Source organism: Bos mutus, chromosome X (assembly GCF_027580195.1).
Source record: "Bos mutus isolate GX-2022 chromosome X, NWIPB_WYAK_1.1, whole genome shotgun sequence".
NCBI lineage: Eukaryota > Metazoa > Chordata > Mammalia > Artiodactyla > Bovidae > Bos > Bos mutus.
Genome location: NC_091646.1, coordinates 100,877,334 through 100,903,627, shown reverse-complemented (window position 1 = coordinate 100,903,627; position 26,294 = coordinate 100,877,334). Strand labels below are relative to the sequence as shown.

Sequence of the window (26,294 nt, the reverse complement as noted above, 5' to 3'; positions counted from 1 at the left end):
AGCAACAGACACATCCATCAACAGAACAGAGAGCCCACAAATAAACCACATATAGTCAATTACTCTATGACAAAGGAGAACATACAGTTTCTTCAATATGTATACTGGGAAAACTGGTATCTACAAATAAAGGAATGAAATTTGAACATTTTCTTACACCATACGTAAAAACAAACACAAAATTGATTAAAGACCGAAATATAAGACTGAAAACCATAAAACTCCTAGAGTAAACCGTAAGTATAACACTCCTTGACCTAAATCATAGCAACGTATTTTTGGAATTTGTCTCCGAAGACAAAAGAAACAAAACCAAAAATAAACAAATGGGACATAATTAAACTTAAAGCTTTTGCACAGCAGAGAAAACCACTGCTAAAAGAAAAAGACCTACTAAATGGGAGAAAATATTTGCTAATGATATGACCAGTAAGGAGTTCTTAATAATATCCAAAATATACAAACCACTCATACAACTAGATTAAAAAATTAGCAGACATCCTGAATAGACAATTTCCAAAGAAGACATATAGACATGTCAATCCAAAGATTGACAGACACATGAAAAGATGCTCAACACTGCTAATCATCAAAGAACTGTAAATAAAAACCACAATGAGATATCACCTCACACCTGTCAGAATGGCTATCGTCAAAAAGACCACAAATAACCAAAGTGGGCAAGACTGTGAAGAAAAGGGAACACTTGTACACTGCTAGCAGCAGGTGTATTGGCACAGCCACTGGGGAAAACAGTATGGAGGTTCCTCAGAAAACTGAAAATAGAGTTACCGTATGATCCAGCAATTGCATTCCTGGATATATATCCAAAGAAAACAAAACACCACTTTGAAAAGGTATGTGCATCCCAATGTTCACAGCAGCATTACTGACAAGAGCCAGGATATGGAAGCATCCCAAGTGCTCGTTAAGAGATGAATGGATCAAAATGTTGTATGTGTGTCTGTGTATAAAGCAATACTATTCAATCATAAAAAAGAAAATTTGCAACTTAGTGAAATAAGTCAGAAAGAGACATATGTATGTTATTTATATGTGGAGTCTAAAAAATAAAACAAACTAATTACTATAACAAGACAGACTCACAGATATAGAGAGCAAAGCAGTGGCTACCAATTGGGAGAGGAAAGGGAGGAGGGGCAAAATAGGGGCAGGGGATAAGAAGTGTAACAAACTACTGCTACTGCTAAGTCGCTTCAGTCGTATCTGACTCTGTGTGACCCCATAGACAGCAGCCCACTAGGCTCCTCTGTCCCTGGGATTCTCCAGGCAAGAACACTGGAGTGGGTTGCCATTTCCTTCTCCAATGCATGAAAGTGAAAAGTGAAAGTGAAGTCGCTCAGTCGTGCTTGACTCTTAGCGACCCCATGGACTGGAGTGGGTTGCCATTGCCTTCTCCGAACAAACTACTAGGTATACATAAGTTACAAGGATATATTTTACAGGACAGGGAATACAGCCAATATTTTATAACTATACATGGAGTATAATATATAAATAATATATATATAATATATATAAAAATTTGAATAACTATATCATACATCTGAAACTAATATAATATTGTAAATCAACTATAAGTCAGTTTTTTAAAAAAGCAAATAGTGACAAATATTAACAATACATAAGTCTGTGTAAAGAGCATACAGCATTTCTTTGTACCATATTTATTCTTGCAACTTCTCTAGGTTTAGAATTATTTCCCAAAAACAAAGCCAAAACAAGACAAAACTGAAAGGAAAGCCTGTAGTTCTATTCAGGGATTATCCCTCATACACCACTGCATTCCAAAGTCTGACCTAGTACCTGCTCAAATGTTTGCTACATAATGAAGAATGAATTTCACAATAGTAAAGCAAACTAGCTAGTAAGGTAAGAAAATATACATAGATGAACCTTGCCCCCTACCTTCTGTACACCCCATCTCGCAATAAAAAACTGGGGGATCAGGGATCACGTATGTAATGACTTGTGAACGCTAAGGGAAAATGAAAAATGAGTTTAGGATACTAAATCACTGGGTATAGTTTCTAGTTTGCCCCTTTTAAAGCACCCCAGATCTGAAATGCTAAGAGATTCTACCAGTTTAAGCTTAATATTATTCAGCCATTAAAAGAATACATTTGAATCAGTTCTAATGAGGTGGATGAAACTGGAGCCTATTATACAGAGTGAAGTAAGCCAGAAAGAAAAACACCAATACAGTATACTAACGCATATATATGGAATTTAAAAAGATGGTAACGATAACCCTGTATGTGAGACAGTAAAAGAGACACAGTGTATAGAACAGTCTTTTGGACTCTGTGGGAGAGGGCGAGAGTGGGATGATTTCAGAGAATGGCATCAAAACATATATTATTATCATATGTGAAATGGATCTCTAGTCCAGGCCTGATGCATGAGACAGGGTGCTTGGGGCTGGTGCACTGGGAGGACCCAGAGGGAGGGGATGGGGAGGGAGGTGGTGGTGGTGGGGTTCAGGAACACATGTACACCTGTGGTGGATTCATATCAATGTATGGCAAAATCACTACAATACTGTAAAGTAATTAGCCTCCAATTAAAATAAATTAAAAATAAAATAAAATATAAGTATTTAAAGTCTTTAGTGTTTATTTAACTTTTTTTTTAAGAAACAAGGTTTGAATTTTCCACCTTTTTGATCAAAACAAACACTACCTGCCATTTTCACAGTAAGATGATCTATACTTTGCACTAGCCACAGGAGTCCTAACTGGATGAGTAACCTTGCCAAGTCACTGAAGCACTAAGGCAGTGCAGTCCAATTAAACCATAATGTGATTCATTTTATTGTCCTAGGAGTTACATTAAGTAAAAAGAAGCAGGTGAAATTATTAATAATTCTAATATATTTAATCCAAGACAGCAAAAAGACTATTGTTTTTAACATAAATTCAATATAAACATCACTGATATTTTACAAATTTTTTTCAAACTAAGTCCTGGGAGTGCAGGTATACTTTATATTTATAACATATTTCAAGTGCTCAGTATCCACCTGAAGTTACTATCCTCTTTCAACAATAAAAGCGAAGACTCTACACATGGACATCACCAGATGGCCAACGCCAAAATCAGATTGATTATATTCTTTGCAGCCAAAGATGGAGAAGCTCTATACAGTCAGCTAAAACAAGACCAGGAGCTGACTATGGCTCAGATCATGAACTCCTTATTGCCAAATTCAGACTTAAATTGAAGAAAGTAGGAAAAACCACTACACTATTCAGGTATGCCCTACATCAAATCCCTTATATTATACAGTGGAAGTGATAAATAGATTCAAAGGATTAGATCTGATAGAGTGCCTGAAGAACTATGGACAGAGGTTCGTGACACTGTACAGGAGACAGGGATCAAGACCATCACCAAGAAAAAGAAAAGCGAAAAGGCAAAATGGTTGTCTCAGGAGGGCTTACAAATAGCTGTGAAAAGAAGAGAAGCAAAAGGCAAAGGAGAAAAGGAAAGACATACCTAGCTGAATGCAGAGTTCCAAAGAATAGCAAGGGGAGAATAAAGTCTTCCTCAGTGATCAATGCAAAGAAATAGAGGAAAACAATAGAATGGGAAAGACTAGAGATCTCATCAAGAAAATCTGAGATACCAAGGGAACATTTCATGCAAAGATGGACACAATTAAAGGACAGAAAAGGTATGGACCTAACAGAAGCAGAAGATATTAAGAAAAGGTGGCAACAAAAGACAGAACTGTACAACAAGATCTTCATGACCCAGATAACCACGATGGTGTGATCACTCACCTAGAGCCAGACATCCTAGAACACCAACTCAAGTGGGCCTTACGAAGCATCACTATGAACAAAGCTAGTGCAGGCGATGGAATTCCAGTTGAGCTATTTCAAATCCTAAAAGATGATGTGGTGAAAGTGATGTACTCAACATGCCAGTAAACTTGGAAAACTAGCAGTGGCCATAGGACTTGGAAAAGTTCAGTTTTCATTCCAATCCCAAAGAAAGGCAATGCCAAAGAAAGTTCAAATTACCGCACAATTGCACTCATCTCACACACTAGCAATTTAATGCTCAAAATTCTCCAAGCCAGGCTTCAACAGTATGTAAACTGTGAACTTCCAGATGTTTAAGCTGGATTTATAAAAGACTGACGAAGCACAGATCAAACTGCCAACATCCACTGGATCATCAAAAAAGCAAGAGAGTTCCAGAAAAACATATACTTGTGTTTTATTGACTCTGCCAAAGCCTTTGACCGTGTGGATCACAACAAACTGTGGAAAATTCTTCAAGAGATGGGAATACCAGACCACCCGATCTGCCTCCTGAGAAATCTGTATTCAGGTCAAGAAGCAACAGTTAGAACTGGACATGGAACAACAGACTGGTTCCAAATCGGGAAAGGAGTACATCAAGGCTGTATATTGTCACACTGCTTATTTAACTTATGCAGAATACATCATGTGAAATGCTGGGCTGGATGAAGCACAAGCTGGAATCAAGATTGCTGGGAGAAATATCAATAACCTCAGATATGCAGATAATACCACCCTTATGGCAGAAAGCAAAGAAGAACTAAAGAGCCTCTTGATGAAAGTGAAAGAGGAGAGTGAGAAAGCTGGCTTAAAACTCAACATTCAAAATACTAAGATCATGACATCTGGTCCCATCACTTCATGGCAAATAGATGGAGAAACAATGGAAACAGTGACAGACCTTATTTTTTGGGGCTCCAAAATCACTGCAGATGGTGACTGCAGTCATGAAAATAAAGATTCTTGCTCTTTGAAAGGAAAGCTATGATCAATGTAGACAGCATATTCAAAAGCAGAGACATTACTTTGCCAACAAAGGTTCATCTAGTGAAGGCTATGGTTTTTTCAGTAGTCATATATGGATGTGAGTTGGACTATAAAGAAAGCTGAGCACCGAAGAATTAATGCTTTTGAACTGTGGTGTTGGAGAAGACTCTTCAGAGTTCCTTGGACTGCAAGGAGATCCAGCCAGTCCATCGTGAAGGAAATCAGTCCTGAATATTCATTGGAAGGACTGATGCTGAAGCTGAAACTCCAATACTCTGGCCACCTGATGCAAAGAACTAATTCGTTGGAAAAGACTCTGATGCTGGTAAAGATTGAAGGCAGGAGGAGAAGGGGACAACAGAGGATGAGATGGTTGAATGGCATTACAGACTCCATGGACATGAGTTTGAGCAAGCTCCGGGAACTGGTGATGGATAGGGACGCCTGGTGTGCTGCAGTCCATGGGGTCACAAAGAGTCAGATATGACTGAGCGACTGAACTGACTGACCTTACTGGTCAGCGCAACTCTAAGGCCTTCAGGTTTTGATTTTAAATTAGAGGCTAAGAGCTACAACTTTTAAGATTCCCCAAATCATTATCTTCTTTCCAAATCAGTGTCTTCTTTAACAGTATATAATTGACTAGGCACAGGGTCTAGCACAGACAAGGTGTTCAATATTTCTTAGGTGAAATGAACAAAATGCAATTCACTACATTTAATGATAGGAATGGCTTTATGGTCTTCCCTCATAACTCAGTTGATAAAGAATCTGTCTGCAATGTAGGAGACCCTGGTTTGATTCCTGGGCCAGGAAGATCCACTGGCAAAGTGATAGGCTACCCACTCCAGTAAACTTGGGCTTCCCTTGTGGCTCAGCTGGTAAAGAATTCACCTGCCATATGAAGAACTGGGTTCGATCCCTGGGTTGGGAAGATCCCTTGGAGAAGGGAAAGGCTACCCAATCCAGTATTCTGGTCTGGAGAATTCCATGGACTGTATAATCCACAGGGTTGCAAAGAGTCGGACACAACTGAGCAACTTTTGCTTCACGCTTCATAACTTTAGGTAATCAAATCTGTTGATATTTATAGAAATTATAATGGCTTTCCTACCAAAAAGGGATTTAACCACATCCAGACAACCTGATGGCTATTTAATTATCGTCAATAAAGAGCTTCAGAAGCACCCAAAGGCTTCACTCAAGCTTTCCAAGGGGCTTCAAAGAACGGTTTTTATTAATTTCTCAACCCTACTTTCAAGTCCTTAAAATATAAGGGCAATACAACTGCCTTTTTATAAGAAAGAAAAACAAAGGTCAATAAAAACAAGGATATTTCAGATGACAAGAGCCTGGGATCCACAGACTACTTCAGACCTCTTCGGGGTTTCTAGCTCCTGGCTAGCTTTATTACCATTCAGAACCTCAGGTGCACTGAGACCAAAGTCACTACTGCCTTTATCACCATTATTTATCAGCTACCATTTACTGAACAACTATGGCATACCCTGAAAAGTAGTTATAATTACCTCCACTTTACAAATACGAAATCAAACTCAGAATGGGCACATGGCAGATTCATGACTCAAACCCAATCCTGCCTTCTTCAACGTCTTTTCTTTCCACAATGTCATTGGTAGCTATCAAGGATGTTCCCAGCCGAGTGACGACAAGCACTCTTCTTTCACTAGCTGCTAGTGGGGAAAAGATAGCAAACTCTTACCAATTTATCATCCCAATAGCGGGGTACAAGTGTGTAGGATGCGGAAGGCAGAGAGGGCAGGAAAGAATCCTTCTGCAAATCAGCTGTTTTCAGACATACAAGAAACAGATGAAGGGGAAAAGCTGCCATTTTCTTTTTTTAAGGATTACAAATACTTGCCTTTGAAAAAACATTAAAAAGCATCTTTACAATCAAGGCCAACAGCTTGCTAACCCACAAAGATGGCTACCATCTGAAAAGATGATTAATAGTAGACCTACTTTTCACAAGGAGTAGGAATCTAAACTGATAAAAGCTCATTCTCTTCAAGGGATTGTGTCAATAATCTCAAATGTGGTAAGCAGTCTGTTCTGTACAAATATTCACTCACATAAGCAGTAAGTAACATGAATAATCATTATGTATTTCACAACATATAACATTCTCAAATAAACTTGACTTTTGAGGATGATAAAATACTGAAATACTTTTTAAAAAGCTATTTCCTTTCTGCTCAGAGGGAGGTTAAGCCAACAGATAGTTTACAAACAGAAAATATTCCAACCAATAAGATCAACCAATTTCTCAAAAAACAAAGTTTTATAGTAAAGTACTACACTGGATTTGTGTATTTAATCTCATAGATAGAATACAACTAAAATTATACACTGTCATATAGGATCTCATATTACAGATTTGAAATATTCAGATTAAAACATACAATTGATTCCTGCTCATATATATTACAGTATTCAACAACTATGCAAAACACATACAGACTTTATTACTTAACAATATTATAATGGGCTGTTACTTTTCATATCATACTAAAATGAGTCATGATGTGACACCTTAAAACCAGCCATAAGATGAGAGTAGTATTTGAATTGTACTAGGACATGACCAAACTCCTGGGACACCCCTGAAACACCCCAACTACACCACAGATGGCCACAGTTGTGGACTGTGGAGCCAGATCAAGAATGAACAAATATCGAAGGTATAAACCCTACGACTGTCACACAGTTCCAAAGCCATATAAACCAGGAGATTCTGTAGCATTGAGCCTTTGTTGCCTGCAAACTTTGCAGGATTCCGTATTTCTTAAGGCACTATAGCAAGTGAAGGGCTGGGATGGTATGCTTACCTAAGGCTTCCTCCAGCGGTGCAGAATTTCTCTCAACAGAATTCCCCCTTCCAATCAGAGAAGAAGTTCCCCAGAGCTCTACTCCTATGCCACAATTCTCTACACTACAGAAGATGACCTCAACACCTAGTGCTTTGTCTCCACAGCCTTTTCTGAGCTCAGCAAATACTGAGGGCTGTGATGACCCTGACTGTTTACCTCTGCCAAAATTTTAGCTCACTTTCTAAGATAACTACATCACAGGTTATAACCCAATGGTCTGTGGGCCAAAACCAGCCCACCAATCTGTTGGGTTTGGCCTTGGCGTGATAAAAAGAAAAAAGTTGAGCCACACTTTAGGACAATTTTACATTAAACCTTGGGTATCTAGCTTTTGTCTGAAAAGTCAGATCTACCAGTAGTAGTCAACAACCAGCTGGCTGAAGCTAAGGACATACTCTCTAGCGTGCCTAATCCCTACACTCCCCTCACGTGTTCCAAACAGAGGCCATGCCTTGCTCCATTCACTGACATACTTGTTGGGTGTCTTGACAGCTGAAATGTGTTCAATAGAGAAGCTGAAAGGTAGTACTACACGTATTAGTCTGCCTAGTGTGTCTCAACAGTATGCTATTGATGTGGTAACGTGGGGCACAATGATTCATCATGCAAGTCCACTGCACGTGACACAAGGTGTTTGGCATCCTGGTCTCCCCCTGTAAAATCCCAATAGCACCTCCAAATGGCCCCAGGAAAGGTAACAATATCTGTGGCTGACAATCACTGCTAGAATGTTAAGTTTAGTGAGGTGAGCATTTCCCAGGTTTGAAAAAAAGTTAGCCTTATCGTGAGAGAACTTTTAAGATAATCTTTCAGTGGAAGGCTAAGAGGATTTTTCATACATATACCTGAAAGGATGCTACCAAAAAACAAGTGAGAAATAGGAATAGGATAGTTATTATTTCCCCTAAATGAGCCTTCCAAATAATTTCTAAAACTATCATCCTATGGGATTTTCATTCATATTAGAAACTTTTTTGACATAGTCACATATTCACAGCACTGCATCTATCTCAAATTGTTATATTCTCAAGAGACTACAGACCAAAGTAATATTCATATTCAAAAATTCATCAAAGCTATTTTCAAGTTAAATATAAATCCCCAAAAAGAAACAGAAGCATATTCAGATTAAATTGAAGCTTAATGCCCCTCCCCATGAGTATCTATTTGCCAGCTGCCACCTATACAGGACATACCATACATGCCACTGCCTGCCTTCCCCCACGAATCTCCCCAACAGAAATAAAAATAAAGGTACTTGGTATTTCCTCCCAATTCCAAGGCTGGTAACAAAGAGGTAGGATATTAAAAGATAAACAAAGCTTAATTACCTTATATAGTGGTAATGGACAAAAGAAATGGGAAAGCCTTGATTCTTACTTATTAGAAATATTTTGTTCAATTAAGAATGAGTTGGTAATAGGGGAGAAAATGGTATCTCGGTTAGAGAAATCAAAGATTTCCTTCATAAAGTGACTTCAAAAATATTTCAAGAACATTCTAGAAAAGGCAAAACAATAGAAGACTGTAAAAAGACCAACAGTTGCCAGAGGTTTCTGGGGAGGATAGGAGGGCTCATAGGTGAAACATAAGAGATTTTTAGGACAGTGAAATAATTCTGCATCACAATGTAATGGGAGGTACATGACATTATGCACTTGTCAAAACCCATAGAACTTTTTAACACAAAGAACCAACCTTAAAGTATACACATTTTTAAAAATCTTTTAGAAAGTCAGGGAGTTCCAACGAAGGAATGGAGACCATATGATAAAATCTAACTGTATTACTAGTATACAAAACAGTTATCACTGCAGGGGATGGGGGAAAGCTGCCAATCTAAATAACTTTGGAGTAGTCTGTAAAGCTAAAGACAAAAGGAACTGTGCATGAGTATTGTATTCCAGCTGATCTGCCACAGGGGTACAAGTTAACAAAACTCATACACAACTATGCATGCACAATGGGATTAAACAACTAAGTAAATGGACGGTGACTGGTGGGGGCCAGATTTCTCACTGTTGGAGTGGGAGGTTGCAGAAAAGTAAGGGGAGGAGGCTAGAATGACCTATGTGGTAATGGATTAGACTTGGAGACATCAATATGAACTCATGTTTACCTACACAGAGAGAGAGAGAGAGAGAGAAATGAATACATAGAAATACTTACAGATATGCATAAATATACAGGTAACATATACATAGGATTTCAGCTAAGAGGGCCTAAAAACAGGAAAATCCTAGTAGCCACACACACACCTAGCACCTAGATCTTCATTTCCAATGGCATTCTCTAATAAAAGAAACCTGGTCTTTTAGTACCAGAAAGTAAGGACATGTTCTAAAAACAAAAAACACAAAGAAAAACCAAGAAACACATGAAGATGAGGGCATGCCAGAGTGAAACAGGAGCCAACCAAGAGAGTTCCATGGCCAAAACATAAAAAATTTGAGCAACAAAATAAATAAGGTGGCATTGGATTATGACCCACCATAGAAAAGAAATACCCATAAGCCCGAACGGATAAACAAATGACTGAATAAATAAATAAATAAATCTCCCATGTAGAATTCCCAGTAATTTATGTAGAACACCCTCAAGAAGACAGAGCAAACTTCCTACTCCTTAGGAATAAGACAGGACTACACTTAGTGACTTATTTCCAAACAACACAGCATGGAACAGAGTTTTTACAAAAAAAAAAAAGTTAACTTTAGAGCAGAGAAACTTGACAAACATATTCTTAAGCCAGGTTACAGAGTAAACATTAACAGTGGTAAATCATGATGATAGCATGTACCCTTTATATAACGTAATGAGAATGGTACCTTACCTCTATGGTCTTCCTCCCCCAAACCCATAATAACCCCAGTCTAACCATGAGAAAAACATCAGATAAATCCTAATTGAGGGACATTCCACAAAATACCTGATCAATTATCTTCAAAACTGACAAGGTCATCAAAACAAGGAAAGTCTGAGAAACTGTCACAGCCAAGAGGAGCCTAAAAAGACATGACGATAACTGAAATAGGGTACCCTGGTGGGATCCTGAAAGAGAAAAAATACATTAGGATAAAAACTAAGGAAATCTGCATAAAACATAAATTTTAGTTAATAACAGTTTTAATATTGGTTAATTAATTGTAACAAGTATACCATGCTACTATAAAGTTATTAGTAACAAAGGAAATCCAGTGCAGGGTATAAAGGAACTGTCTATTAACTTCTCAATTTTTCTGAAAAATTAAAACTGTTCTAAAAAATAAACTTTGGATTTTAAATTACCTCAAAATGGTTTATGAGCCGTGGCACAGGACTCTTATTCACATCTCCAGCTCTCAAAGCACATTCTTTTCAGTGGACTGGAAATCTGACAAAATGAGGAGATAAGTTGTCCTTTTATTAACTTCCTAACTCAATACAGTGACTTAAGCAGACAGGGTGCTAGACCACACTTTTGGGGCAAGTGGTTCTTTCCCAAGTATCATCACAGACTCTTCTTTTCCTTTAGGTCACAAATATCTTCTACAGTAAATTCTACAGTATCCCACAGAATAGAGCAGTTCAGAAAGACAAAAAGTCCACTGCCTGTTTTCTCATATGGCTTGTGTAACACACCTGGTTGTGATTTACCACCTTGAGCTCCCCATTCCATCAAGAGTAGAAAGGATGAAGCCCAGGCCTATCAAGCATGTACAAAATTTTCAATTGCACAGGCAAAATAGTATATAACTTTTAAAACAATGCTACTGTATAACCCATTTCTGCTCCATGAAGAATAATTTTTATATACAATAGTCATCTTACTGGCTTATTTTGACAGATGAGCATTCTCTCTCTCCATCATTTAGAAACTATATCCATTCTTAGTAAATCTAATAATTCAACATTAACCTTATCATTTTAGGGCAAATACTGGCTTGTATTACATATCAGAGCCATCATGCATATAAGTTTCCAATTAATCTACTGACTCAACCTCCTTATAACCACAGCAGAGCTAAAATAACATTTCCTGTTTATAATGTAGTTTTTTCAGTGTTTTACTATATTTAAATTTTTTTTTTTTCCTTCTCAGTTACTTTATCTTAAATAGTACCTGAAAACTTAACTTCAAGTATGAGCAAGAAGTGCTTGTACCTACATGAAGGCTGTTTTCTACCATGTGAAATAGCTTTTTCAGATCTCTGATGTGACAAAAATCCACCCTACATTCATGTTAACCTTATCCCCATCGACTTTAATCAGAACAGTTTTCTCTCCTTCCTAAATGACTATAAAAGCTATTGTGTGTTTGTTACCATATTGAGCACTTGAAATAATGTTTATCAACTTTTTTTCCTCTGGGCTTTATAACTGTAAACCTTGAGAATGAGAACCAAACATGTTTTTTGACCTACAGTGCCTTGTGCACACTAAATAAATAAATGTATAAAGTTCCAAATAAGTACAAATCTAATTTTCTTTGGTTGAGGTGTTCCAACGTCTTCATTACGTCAATTATTAAAAGACATCATCTAAAAAGACACAGGACAACCTACTGGTAACCTATACAAGAGGCAAATCATCTTGACATTTTATTACTTCAAGAGTTTACTTTGAACAGTGTTTTACAAATGGTTGGCTGTGACAGTAAACTATATAATAAATTTACTAGGTGATTAGTATTTAGGGAAATAAAAACAAATATAATAGAAAATATCAGAGCGCTTCAAACTTGGGGCTTCCCAGGTTTGATCCCTGCGTCAGGAAGATCCCCTGGAGAAGGAAATGGCAACCCAATCCAGTGTTCTCACCTGGAGAATCCCACAGAGAGAGGAGTTTGGCAGGCTACAGTCCATGGGGTCGCAAAGAGTCAGACATGGCTTCTCACTTAGTTTAGTAAATACTGACTCAAAAAACTGGTATGTGTGTACTAGATCAAGATTAAAATGTATTTCTTACTATGGGCTGCTTTGATAAATATTGACTTATAGACTATGAACTATGATGAGATATTCTAGGTTCTATAGGAAAATTATTTACTACCTTTCTTTTTCTCTATTATCTGAATAGATGGCACCTTTCTAATTAACAAAGTGGAGTCATCTGAAACACATTTGGATATGACAGTTGGAACAATTCTATTTTGAATTTTCATGAGACTTTATTTTTGCAAAAGCAACTTCAATTTGTTTTGTGTAGCTCCCACAAACACTTTAGGAGACTCACATTTTATTAAAGAAATGTGAGTTGTCAATCTCACTAACCCAGAAATTAAAGATCAGAAACTGTGGTAATTTCTGATTGGAAAGATTTGAAAGATTAACCAAAAAAATGCCATTTTAATCATTTATTTTACAATGTCTAACCTTCAATACTCCTGAATCCACTGTTCATTCATTTAATAAAATCAGAGCACTCAGCTTGGAGATAAAGAAGGCCCATGCCCTCAAAGTGAAAGAAATGCACTGAGAGAGACAACAGAGTGAGGTTAAGTCCTATAATTTGCCAGTAAAAGAATTAAGAACCAAAAAAAAAAAGGGGGGGGGAGGGGGTGTGGGGCAAAGCTTCATGGAGATGATGACATTTAAACTGGGTTGCAAAGAGCAGGATTTTTAAAAATAAAAACCACAGAATTATAAAGCTGGAAAGAAATCTACACATCATCTAACATAGTGTTTTTCAACTGGGGATGAGTTTTGCCTCACAAAGGCGCATTTGGCAATGTCTGGAGACATTTCTGTTTGCCATACTGGGGAAGGTTGCTGTTGGGATGTGGTGGGCACAGGCCAGGGATATTGCTCATCATTCTACAGTAAACAGGACAACTCCTGTCAACAAAGGATCGTCTAGCCCAGTATGTCAAGAGTTCCGAGGCTGAGAAATCCTGAACCCAACCTCCAAACAATGCTCTGCTAAGTCACTTCAGTCATATCCGACTCTGTGCGACCCCATAGACAGCAGCCCACCAGGCTCCCCGTCCCTGGGATTCTCCAGGCAAGAACACTGGAGTGGGTTGCCATTTCCTTCTCCAATGCATGAAAGTGAAAAGTCAAAGTGAAGTTGCTCAGTCGTGTCCGACTCCTAGCGACCCCATGGACTACAGCCTACCAGGCCCCTCCGTCCATGGGATTTTCCAGGCAAGAGTACTGGAGTGGGTTGCCATTGCCTTCTCCGTACAATGCTCTAGAGGGATTTAAAAATTTGCTAGAAAGTTAAGACTACAAAACAGGTCTCATAACCTCTCTAGTGTTTAATTCACAACACACACACACCCACATATGTTATTATACTAGAAAACAGATGTTAAAAAGAATAGGAACGTTATTATAAGGAAGAAAAATGAACTATCCATAGACATCAAAGCTGACGCTGTTATACTGTTGTTGTTTAGTCACTCAGTCGTGTCCAACTCTGCAACCCCAAGGACTGCAGCACATCAGGCTTCCCTTCATCATCTTCCTGAGCTTGCTCAAATTCATGTGGGTTAAGTCAGTGATGCCACCCAACCATCTTATCCTCGGTCGTCCCCTTCTCGTGCCTTCAAGCTTTCCCAGCATCAGGGTCTTTTCTAATGAGTCAGCTCTTTGCATCAGTTGGGCAAAGTATTAGAGCTTCAACTTCAGCATCAGTGCTTCCAATGAATATTCAGAGTTGATGTCCTTTAGGACTCACTGGTTTGACCTCCTTGCAGTCCAAGGGACTCTTAAGAGTCTTCTCCAACACCACAGTTCGAAAGTATCAATTCTTCAGTGTTCAGCCTTTTTTATGGTCCAACTCTCACATCCATACATGACTACTGGAAAAACCATAGCTTTGACTATACAGATCTTTGTTGGCAAAGTGATGTCTCTATTTTTTAACACACTGTCTATGTTTGTCATAGCTTTTGTTCCAAGGAGCAAACATTTTTTTCATGTCACTACTTCCACTTTTTCCCCTTTTATTTCCCATAAAGTGATGGGACTAGATGCCATTATCTTTGTTTTTTGAGTGTTGAGTTTTAAGCCAGTTTTTTACTCTCCTCTTTCACCTTCATCAAGAGGCCCTTAAGTTCCTCTTTGCTTTCTGCCATATTGTTATATAGTCTTTCTTGATATAGATGTACTAAAGGAATTAGGCTATAATACCATTTTAAAATTATACCCTTATTTTTTCCATTATATAATACTAGACTTTTCATCTATACAACTCATTTATTGAACATGTATCTGAGACTAGAAATATTACAATAAAACCCAGCAAGTTGGAAGATAAGCATAGGTGCACACACCCAGTTATTTCTTGGGGCAAAATGTCTTTTAAATTTCACCAGCTCAAACCACTGGGGTTCTGGGACCTGGGTAGGATTCAGTTCAGTTCAGTTGCTCAGTCCTGTCCAACTCTTTGTGACCCCATAGACTGCAGCACGCCAGGCCTCCCTGTTCATCGCCAACTCCCAGAGTTTACTCAAACTCATGTCCATTGAGTTGGTGATGCCATCCAACCATTTCATCCTCTGTCGTCCCCTTTGCTTGCCTTCAATCTTTCCCAGCATCCGGGTCTTTTCAAACGAGTCAGTTCTTCACATCAGGTGGCCAAAGTATTGGAGTTTCAGCTTCAGCATCAGTCCTTCCAATGCATATTCAGGACTGACTTCCTTCAGGATGGACCGACTGGATCTTCAGTCCAAGGGACTCTCAAGAGTCCTCTCCAACACCACAGTCCAAAAGCATCAATTCTTTGGTGCTCAGCTTTCTTTATAGTCCAACTCTCACATCCATACATGACCACTGGAAAAGCCATAGCCTTGACTAGATGGACCTTTGTAGGCAAAGTAATGTCTCTGCCTTTTAATATGCTGTCTAGGCTGGTTGTAGCTTTTCTTCCAAGGAGCAAGCGTCTTTTAATTTCATGGGTAGGATTAGTCCTCTTTATTCAAAATCAATGGCTAAGTTACTCTTTCATTTCCTGATGAAGTTTCTAATAGCAAATGAAATGGACAAAGAACTTGCTTTGGGTCCTGACTCAGGGCCTAATTTTTAACATATGAACCTATCTGGACATCTACTTTTATTTTTTCATCCTTGTTATTAAATGCACAAAAGGGATGGGGGCAAGGAGATGGAGTAAACAAACATGTTGACAGCAATACAGATTAGTTTTCAAAGAACTTTTCTGCTCTAATATGATTACAAAAATACACAAACACAGATAATACATTCCTTATCTTCAATGTTTGAACTGGTGAAACTTCAACTAAAACACCTTGTCCAGTTTGACATGCAACAACAATTCAGGATAAAAAAAAATAAAGAAAATGCTGAAGACACTATCCTAAACAAATGAAAGACTGAAGAGGTATGATTCAAACTATGAAAGACTTAAGGAAGGCTACGTAAGCAAGTGATACAGTATACAAATAAAAGATCAAGAAAAAGGAAAGCAGCCATTTGTACATATTTACTACCTGAAATTTCAATGATGATGCTTATATTTAATCAGTAACAAAATGTTCATCTGACTGCCTGAGCCACTCTGATCCCCTTCCCAGTCAGTCACCTCTAGTGCCTAAGGCACAGCTCACAACAGCTGAAGGAATGGCCAAAGCTTTTCTGAGGTTTCTGCTTCATCCCTGGCAGACCAGCAGGGGTCCTTGCAGCACTGCATGATATACTAGTTATTAAATTTTGATGTGTTTGATTACAAAAATGTGCTAAGACAGTTTAAAGGCCATAGATCTTTAAATGACTCTATATGAGTCTATACAGACTCTACATTGAGTCTAATTTATTCTCTGGGAAAGTAGAAGAATGTTTAAAAATTAGCCTGGTGGGCTGCCGTCTATGGGGTCGTGCAGAGTCAGATACGACTGAAGCGACTTAGCAGCAGTAGCAGCATACCTCAAGTGAGCACCACACCCTCAGTGCAAGACCCAACAGTGAAGAGGGTATGTTTGGGGTTTTTTCCCCCTTTGTCTCCCCATCCCCCACACCCCACTATACCTTAAAAGAATTGCGACTGCTCACTCAGGACTGGGAGGCCCTCCCAATAATCCAATCCACAAAACCATTAATCTTCCATTCAAGAATAACTTTTAACTTCCTCAGGAAGGAAGAAAAGTATTATAAGCCTTAGTGAAATAATATAAAGTCTTAGCTAAAAAAGAAAGCAGTCTTCTTTCCCCAGAGAACTACTGAGATATTTTAGGTTAATCAACTAGTTTAAGTGAATGAGTAAAAAGTTCTTTGAGATAAAAGTTTCAGCTAATAATGGCAGAAGTGACCAATTTACAACACTATTTTGCAATTTTTAATTTAATAACAAATCCATACAATTGTAGGGCTTCCTTCTGTGGTGGCTCAGCAGTAAAGAATCTACCTGCCAAGCAGGAGACTAGGGTTTGATCCCTGGATCATGCAGATCCCCTGGCGAAGGAAATGGCAACACATTCCAGTATTCTTGCCGGGAAAATCCCATGGACAGAGGAGCCCAGTGAGCTACTGTCCATGGGGTCTCGAAGAGTAGGCCATGAGTTAGCAACTAAACAGCAACCACCACCACCATGCAATTACAGATAATGAATTGTAAAAGCATTAGGTGAAAACTGGGGCTTCATGAAGGGATCAGGCTGTCAACATCTGAACCTTCTCAACAAACTGACTACAAAAAGAAATTTTTTCTAGAGAACTAGGAACACTTGAGCATGGATTAGTAGTGTTGATAGTGCAGTAGTAGTGTCAGTTGCTAAGTTGTGTCCGACTCTTTGCAAGCCCACGGACTATAGCCCGCCAGTCTCCTCTGTCCACGAGATTTTCCAGGCAAGAATACTGGAGTGGATTGCCATTCCCTTCTCCAGAGGATCTTCCTGACCCAGGAGTCGAACCGTGGTCTCCTACACTGCAGGAGAACTCTTAACCCTTTGAGCTACAGGGAAGACCTGAACATGGATTAAGAAGTATTATATATGTAATTAAGGAATCACTATCAAGTGTGTTATATATGATAACACATTGCAGTCATGTACGAAAATGTGTTGTTTTACATACATGTTACCTAAGGATGAAATAATGTCTTGGATATGTCATAAATTCTCAGCAAAAAAGAGTGGTAAGGGGACTATGACACAACTATGGTGAAATGTTGATGAATGCAGCATAGATATTCACTGAACTTTTTTTCCTGTACATTTCAAAATGTTCCAAAAAAAAATTTGAAAAGAAAATGATCAACTGAACGTTACTACAAAGTCCTTTAAGGAAGGAAAAAAACAATGTATTCAAAATAATACTTAAAAGCTGATGATTTTCATTCTTTTGTATAGAGATCACATAAAAAGAAGCTAAAAATATAAAACTACTGAAAGGATTCTTAAGGCAGTCCAGAGATGATAAATCCTTAAAGGGACAAAACCATTATATTTAAAGTCAGTTAATATTAACTAATACTATGATTAATAATTATATTAATCAGAAATTATAAGCATAGTTTATAATTATGTTAAAATCAAACTTTTAAATATTTATTGGATATTATATGCAAGGCCCTGCAACAAATAAATGATAAGGCAAAATGGTGAAGCCCATGCCCTTTTTATTTTTTTAAGCTGCCCATGCCATGTCTTAAAGCTTACTCATGAGCTGGTGAAAAATAACACACACACGCTGTACCCTGATAACAAAAAGAGTTCAGAGAAAGGAGAGATAGATTCAAGTAAATCAAGTATACTGAAGAAAAATAAAGTGGACAACAGAAAAGATACAGGATTAAAAGAGAAGGAAGAGGGAAAAGTGCAAAGGTCTGAAATAGGAGGACATTCAAAAGATACTGGTACCAATCACAGTTCTATCAACATTTTAAAGCATGAAAGTTTTGTGAATGAGATGGGGAAGAAACGCAGTGAATGAACTTCCAAGAAAACCTTGGACAGGTAGAGGGAGGGCTTCCCTGGTGGCACAGACTCTAAAGAATCTGCCTGCAATATGGGAGACATGGGTTTGATCCCTGGGTTGGGAAGATCCCCTGCAGATGGAAATGGCAACTTGCTCCAGTATTTTGCCTGGAGAATCCCATGGACAGAGGAGCCCGGCGGGCTACAGCCCCTGGTGTTGCAAAGAGTTGAAGTGACCTAGCAGAAGCACCAGAACAACTGATTCGTGTTGATGCTTGGCAGAAACCAACACAGTAAAGTAACTGTCCCTCAATTAAAAAATAAATAAATTTAATTAAACATTAAAAAAAAAGAATCCTTGGATAGGGACAAAAAACTACAGTGACAACAGTTCTCAAGAGAAAATGTAGTAGTACTAAATTTGAGGAGGATGCATCCTCATACCTGTAAACAAGTAATAACTGAACACTATATAAATGAAAAAGCTTCAAGTAAACAAGGGCATTTGACATTCACAGTTGGATGGCATCAGTGATTCAATGGACATGAACTTGGGCAAACTCCAGGAGATGTTGAGAGACGGGGAGGCCTGGTGTGCTACAGTCCATGGGGTCGAAAAGATTGAGACACAACTTGGCGACTGAGCAAGGACAACAAAAATGTAAGGTAACTGTTCAAGGCTTTCATTATAAGGATGCTAAAAGTAAGATGTGAGCACCATTCAGAAGCAGAAGCACCACCAGACATATAGAAACACTGACACTACTGCTAGGAAAAGCTTCTGAGGCATAAAAGCTTTTTGCTTTCTGTAAGATTCAGAGGATCAAAACAAATAAGATTTAGGCTAGGATCACATAAACAGTGATTAGAAAAGAAAGGAAAGCTTACAGAAAATACCCAGTAAGGTTAGAGACTTTGAGGTTAACCATGAGAGTGACAAGAAAGATAACAAGTACATTGGAAACAAGAGAGGCATCTTTTTTAGAATTAGAAAAATTGAGGCATGAGTAAATAGGGAATGGGATTAACTATACATGTGGGGTGATAAAGGATTAGTGACAAAGCAAACTTTACAATAAGGCAGATGGGTTGGCAAATTCTAGTGCATGACCATATTCTAGAAATGGGGTCAGGCGAGAGGCAGCGAGGATGGGATATGAAGGAATAATGTCCCAATTATCTCAGTCTTTAGGATACAAGTCATGAGATCATTATATTACACGGTACACAGAAAAAAGAAAGCATAATGTGACAAAACTGGGAAATCAGGGCCATCTATAGGCAAGCGTGAACTAGCCACAAAATGAAACACTGTAATAGTCACAGACGACATAAACCACTCACCAGCTGTGGGGCCACAGACAAGTTTCTTAACCTCTGTTAGCCCCTGTTTCCAAATCCTTTGCTTAATACCATACCTCACAAGATGTTGTAGAAATTAGTTTTACACAGAAGGAAAATGTCTGTAATTTGTAAAGCACCATATTCATTTATGAGGATGCTTGCTGCTGCTGCTGCCAAGTCACTTCAGTCGTGTCTGACTCTGTGCGACCCCATAGACGGCAGCCCACCAGGCTCCCATTCCTGGGATTCTCCAGGCAAGAATATGGAGTGGGTTGCCATTTCCTTCTCCAATGCATGAAAGTGAAAAGTGAAAGTGAAGTCACTAAGTCGTGTCCGACTCTTCGAGACCCCATGGACTGTAGCCTACCAGGCTCCTCCATCCATGGAATTTCCCAGGCAAGAGTACTGGAGTGGGGTGCCATTGCCTTCTCCAAGAGGATGCTTGAGAGCTTTAATAATACAGCAAATAAGAATTTCAACAGAACTGCCTCCTTTTTTCTATTTCACCAAGACAAACACTATTATATTTACAAATGGGCACACTAAAACAGAAGTCATAATGGTAACAGTAGAACCAGAAAACCATTCTTATCAACAAGCAGGGAAAAAAAAACTTAATTGATATAGTATACCCCAATTTCAATATCAATTAAAAGGGACTTCACGTTCTGTAATTCCAGAGACTTACTTTTAGCTGAAACTTTAATTTGTCCATTGTCAAGGACTAGAAACTGCCTAGGTGGAAGGAACTAAAATTCTGCTGAGTATTCAAGTAACAACTTATTTATAATCACACACACAAATGGATTGTAACCTTTTAATTAAAATGAACAAAGTTAACCAAGTGACTACAGCTACACAAAACAAAATTTAATGAAAACAAGGGTCTGAGTCTGACCTAGAAAATAAAACAAAATCATGTTCTGTCATAAGAGCCAATGGGAAGGCTCCTTCTCTTGGTTATGGCATATTAGCTAATTTGAACCAAACTTCCCCCTAAAGACAAATAATAAAGCTGGACAAAATATAAAAAATGACTTTCTTAAAGGATCAAAGAATGAAAATGAGATAGTGCTTTCCGATCCATTAAAGGATTGGAATTCAGGGAGGTGAAACCAGCAATTCAGAAGAAACTAAAAGTTAAATTGTACCTTACAGCTAGGTAGGCCCAGAGGGACAACAGGAAAATCCTCTTCACTAACCTCAGATTAGAAACCTGAAGGGAGCTTAAAAATATAGGTGAGCCAGAAATTAAACAGTCCATAAATTGAAAGCAATTTGGCCCTGAGTCATTTGGTTAGGCCAAAAATATCTTGAGAGCAGAGATTTGTCTAAGTAATCCTAGATTCCCTCAAGCAGATGCCACTACCCCCAATCCCCCGCCCCAAAAAACCCTTCCTGGATGATATTATTCGTGGCTCATGATTTCTCAAGTAATTTTTCCAATTTCAATGCCCAATAAACAATTAATGACAACCAGGCACTTAGGGAAACAAGACACATAAGATCAAAGGCAACAGAAACATGAAATAACAAAAAGAGGCTCACAGAGACTCCAAATAATAGAATTAACAAAGACTTTATATTATACTTAACATGTTCAAGGAGATGAAAACTTTAAAATCTCAGCAATGAACGTGAAACCATAAAACCTGATATACCAGATTTTCATTAGAAGCAAGTAATTATTTTGTTGAAAAATACAAAAAATGAAATTAACCATTCAATGAACAGGTTTAACAGCCAATGGACACAGCTGAGACAGTGAGTCAGAGAAGGGCTGGTAGGAAAAAAAAGCTCAGAATAAAGACAGAAAGAAACATGGGGAAATGGTGTGATGATCTAACATACAATACAGTTATTTGGAATTCCAGAAGGAAAGGAGAGAGAGTATGGGGTAGAAGCAACATTTGAATGGCTGAAAATTTCCAAAATTGATGAAAGATGTCAAGCCACATATTTAAGAATATCAATGAATTCTTAGCTGAAAATGAACAAAGAAAAAGCCACTAAGGCATCCTAAGGTGGAAAGATGATTACTTTGAAAGAAGCAACAATGCTTAATTCTCAATGATAAAGATGGATGCTAAAATCATGTGTAATGGAATCTCTAAGTAGCAAAAAGAAAAACAACTGCCAACCTACAATTCATTCCCATGCAGAGAAAATACCAATCAAGACTGAAAAGTAAGGGAAGGGAGACACAATTGCAGAGCAGAAGAAAAAGAGTTGACCTCTTCTTATAAAAAGATCAAAATCGCAACTAACTGCTGAATGACCATTGACAAAAAAACAAACAAACAAACAAACACTGGAATCTTCCAAAATGATATTCTACATCCAAAGACAAAGAAGTCACAAGATGGTAGGAGGAATACAATTGTGATAAAATCAAATCATGTAACGGCCAGGTGGACAACCCACAAATTAGAGAAAAATTATACCACAGAAGCTCTCCAACAGACATGAAAGGTCTGAGCCTCAAGTCAGGCTCCCCAGCCTGAGAGAGTAGGGCAACAGGAGAAGAACACCCAGAGAATCTAGCTCTGAAGGCCTTTGACTGTAGGAATTTCACCAGACTTGGAGAAACAGAAACTACCAGAGGAGGGTTAATACAAGATCTTATGCACACCAGGACCCAGGGCAAAAAATCAGTTGACTCATAAGAGCCTGAGCTAGACTTACCTGCTGGAATTTTAGGGCCTTCTGTGGAGGCAGGGGGTGGCTGTGGCTCACTGCAGAGACAAAGACACTGGTGGCAGTAGTTCTGGAGAGTACTCATTGACATGGGCCCTCTTGAAGGTAGCCCTCTTCTCACCAAGACCTGGCCCCACCCAACAAACTACAGGCTCCAGTGCTGGGATGCCTCAGGCCAAACAACAGGGCGGGAACACAGCCCCACCCATCTGCAGACAGGCTGTTTATAAAGTTTTCTGGAGCCCACAGCTGCCTGATAAGCACAGCACCTGACAGGACCCTGCCCACCAGAGGGACAAGACCCAGCTGCACCCACCAATGGGCAGGAACAAGTCCCTTCCACCAGGAAGCCTGCAGAAGCATCTAAGACAGCCTCATTCACCAAAGGAGACAGCAGAAGCAAGAACCACAACTCTGCAGCCTGTAGAATTGAAACTACTACCACAGAAAGTTAAGACAAAATGAGATGGTAGATGAGTATGTCCCAAATGGAGGAATAAGATAAAACCCCAGGCTTCCGGTTCAAGATGGTGGAGTAGAAAGAAGTGCACTCATCTTCTCCCATGAGAGCACCAAAATCACAACTAGCTGTTGAACAACCACTGACAAGATGCTGGAACCCACCAAAAAAAGATACTCCCACATCCGACCAAGAAGAAACCCCAGCAAGACGGTAGGAGAGGCATAATCATGATTAAAAATTAAATCCCATTCCCACCAGGTGGGTAGCCCACAAACTGGAGAAAAATAATGCCAAATAACTTCTCCCAATGTTGTGAAGATTCTGAACCCCTTGTCAGGCTTCCCAGCCTGGGAATCTGACAAAGGGACTGGGAATCCCCAGGGAATCTGACCTTGAAGGCCAGCTGGATTTGATTATAATACTTCCACAGGATTGGGGGAAATGGAGACTCCAGTCTTGGAGTGAAAATATAAAACTTTGCATGCATCAAGACTCAGAAGAAAGGAGCAGTGACCCCATAGGAGACTGAGCCAAAACTACCTGCTAGTGTTGGAGGGTCTCCTGTGGAGGCGTGGGTCAACAGGGGCTCACCACAGGGATGGGGGAACTGGCAGCTTCAGTCCTGGAAGACTCCCCTTGGTGTTAACACTCTTAGTGGTCGCCATTAACCCAAAAATGGAGCCCACAGACCATAGAGCCCATAGGGCTTGCTTGTCTCAGGCCAAAAAAATTACCAGGAAGGGAGCGCAATCCCATCCACCAGCAGATAATTGGACTAAAGCTTTACTGAGCAAGGCCCTGTCCACCAGAGCAGGATCCAGTTATTCCCACCACCAGGCCCTCCCATTAGGAAGCTTATACAAGCCTCTGAGCCTCCTCCTCCATCAGAGGGCAGACAGAAGAAGCAAGAACCATAGCCCCAGAGAGACTAAAAGAAAAGCCACATTACAGAAAATTAATCAGCATGAAAAAGCAGAAAGTTATGTCTCAGATGAAGGGACAAGATAAAACCCCTGAAAAATAATTAAATGAAGTGGAGATAGGCAACCTTCCAGAAAAAGAATTCAGAAAAATGATAAGTGAAGATGATTCAGGATCTCAGAAAAAGAATGGAGGCAAAGACTGAGAAGATGCAAGACATGTTTACTAAAGACCTACAAAAACTAAAGAATAGACAGACAGATGAATAATGCACTAGAAGGAATCCACAGAATAACTGAGGCAGAAGAATGCATAAATGACCTGGAGGACAGAATCGTGAAAATCACTGCCAAAGAACAGAATATAGAAAAAAGAATGAAAAGAAATGAAGACAGGCTGGGAGAACATTAAACACACCAACCTTCGCATTATAAGGGTCCCAGAAAGAGGAGAGAGAGAAAGGACCTGAGAAAATATTTGAAGAGATAATAGCTGAAATTTCCCTAATGTGGGAAAGGAAATAGCCTACCAACTCTAGGAAGCACAGGGAGTCCCAGGCAGGATAAACACAAGGAGGAACACACTGTGACACACAGTAATCAAACTGACAAAAATTAAAGACACTGAGAAAATACTAAAAGCAACAAGGGAAAAATGACAACATACAAGGGAACTCCCATCAGGCTATCAGCTGATTTCTCAACAGAAACTACAAGCCAGAAGGGAATGGCATGATATATTTAAAGTGATGAAAGGGAAGAACCTACAGCCAAGAATACTCTACCCAGCAAGACTCTCCTTCAGATCTGATGGCGAAATCAAAAGCTTTCTAGATAAGCAAAAGTTAAAGAGAATTCAGCACTACCAAACCAGCTTTACAACAAATGCTAAAGTAACTTCTCTAGGCAGGAAACAAGAGAAGGAAAAGACTTACCTATAGAAGATAAACACAAAACAATTAAGAAAAATGGTAACAGGCTCATGAAAGTGAAAGTGAAGTCGCTCAGTTGTGTCCAACTCTTTGCGACCCCGTGGACTGTAGCCTACCAGGCTCCTCTGTCCATGGGATTTTCCAGGCCAATAGTACTGGAGTGGATTGCCATTTCCTTCTCCAGGGGATCTTCCCAAACCAGGGATTGAACCCGGGTCTCCTGCATTGTAGACAGACACTTTACCATCTGAGCCACCAGAGAAGTCTCATACATATCGATAATTACCTTAAATGTAAATGGATTAAATGCACCAACCAAAAGACACAGACTGGCTGAGAAGAAGAAAACATGTGTACATATGAACTTCCACTTAGCACATCACTCTGCTTTACCCCTGAAATTGTATGTAATAATTTTATATTGTTAGGTTAATCATGTTCCTATTATGGCTTGCAGTTGCAATTATCTTTTTTGTCTGGCTATTGATTGTGAAAACTAATAAACATCTTTTACTATTGTGATTATGTCACTATTACTCACTTAATACCATTGTATCATGACTGGTCAACAGAAAAATAATAGAATTCTGTATCACAAAACTACCATTCAATAGAAAAATCTGTAATCACTTTTTAAAACAAGATGCACACCAGAATTATCTTGGACTTTTTGAAAAATACAAATGCCCAGGTATTGCTTTTTTTCATCAGAGCTCCAGATATGTTTCTAGAAAGCAGTCATGTTTAAAAACAACTAGACTATATAAGGATCTTTTACTTTTATCTAGTTTGTTTCACTTTGTCTATTTCATATTCAGTGTTCCCATTTCACTTAGTTTATGTTTTCCAATTTCTACATCTCTTTTGTTTTGATGTTCTTTCTCAAGCCTTTTAGGGCTTCTCTGATAGCTCAGTTGGTAAAGAATCCACCTGCAATGCAGGAGACCCCAGTTCAATTCCTGGGTCAGAAGATCCCCTGGAGAAGGGATAGGCTGCCCACTCCAGTATTCTTGAGCTTCCCTGGTGGCTCAGCTGGTAAAGAATCCACCTGCAATGTCGGAGACCTGGGTTCAATCCTGGGTTGGAAAGATCGCCTGGAGAAGGGAATGGCTACCCACTCTGGTATTCTGGCCTAGAGAATTCCATGGAGAGAGAAGCCTGGTAGGCTACAGTGCTGGCATCACAAAGAATCGGACATGACTGAGAGACTTTCACTTTTTCTTTCTCAAGTCTTTATCAAGCATAGTAGAAAAGCTTTTGTATAAATATATGAATAATAATGTATTATATATATATTTTAGAAAATTAATTTTTGCCTAGCTAAACAATTTATGACATTTTGATTCTACCTGTTTCAATTATTACCAGAATG

At 38.9% G+C, this 26,294-nt stretch overlaps 1 protein-coding gene across 5 annotated transcripts in view; it reads right to left on the bottom strand.

The window, feature by feature from the left end:
* TAB3 (TGF-beta activated kinase 1 (MAP3K7) binding protein 3) overlaps positions 1-26,294 on the bottom strand; it is a 92,969-nt gene that overhangs the window by 47,277 nt on the left and 19,398 nt on the right. For 3 of the 5 annotated variants that reach the window (XM_070366502.1, XM_070366503.1, XM_005899745.2), the window contains exons 2-3: positions 11,000-11,084; positions 10,641-10,762 (exon numbers count right to left, since the gene is read on the bottom strand). The exons of 1 other annotated variant lie outside the window; for it this stretch is intronic. The gene's annotated coding sequence lies outside the window, so the exon portion shown is untranslated. The remainder of the gene's footprint in view (positions 1-10,640; positions 10,763-10,999; positions 11,085-26,294) is intronic. One more of the 5 variants, XM_070366500.1, reaches the window with a different exon arrangement.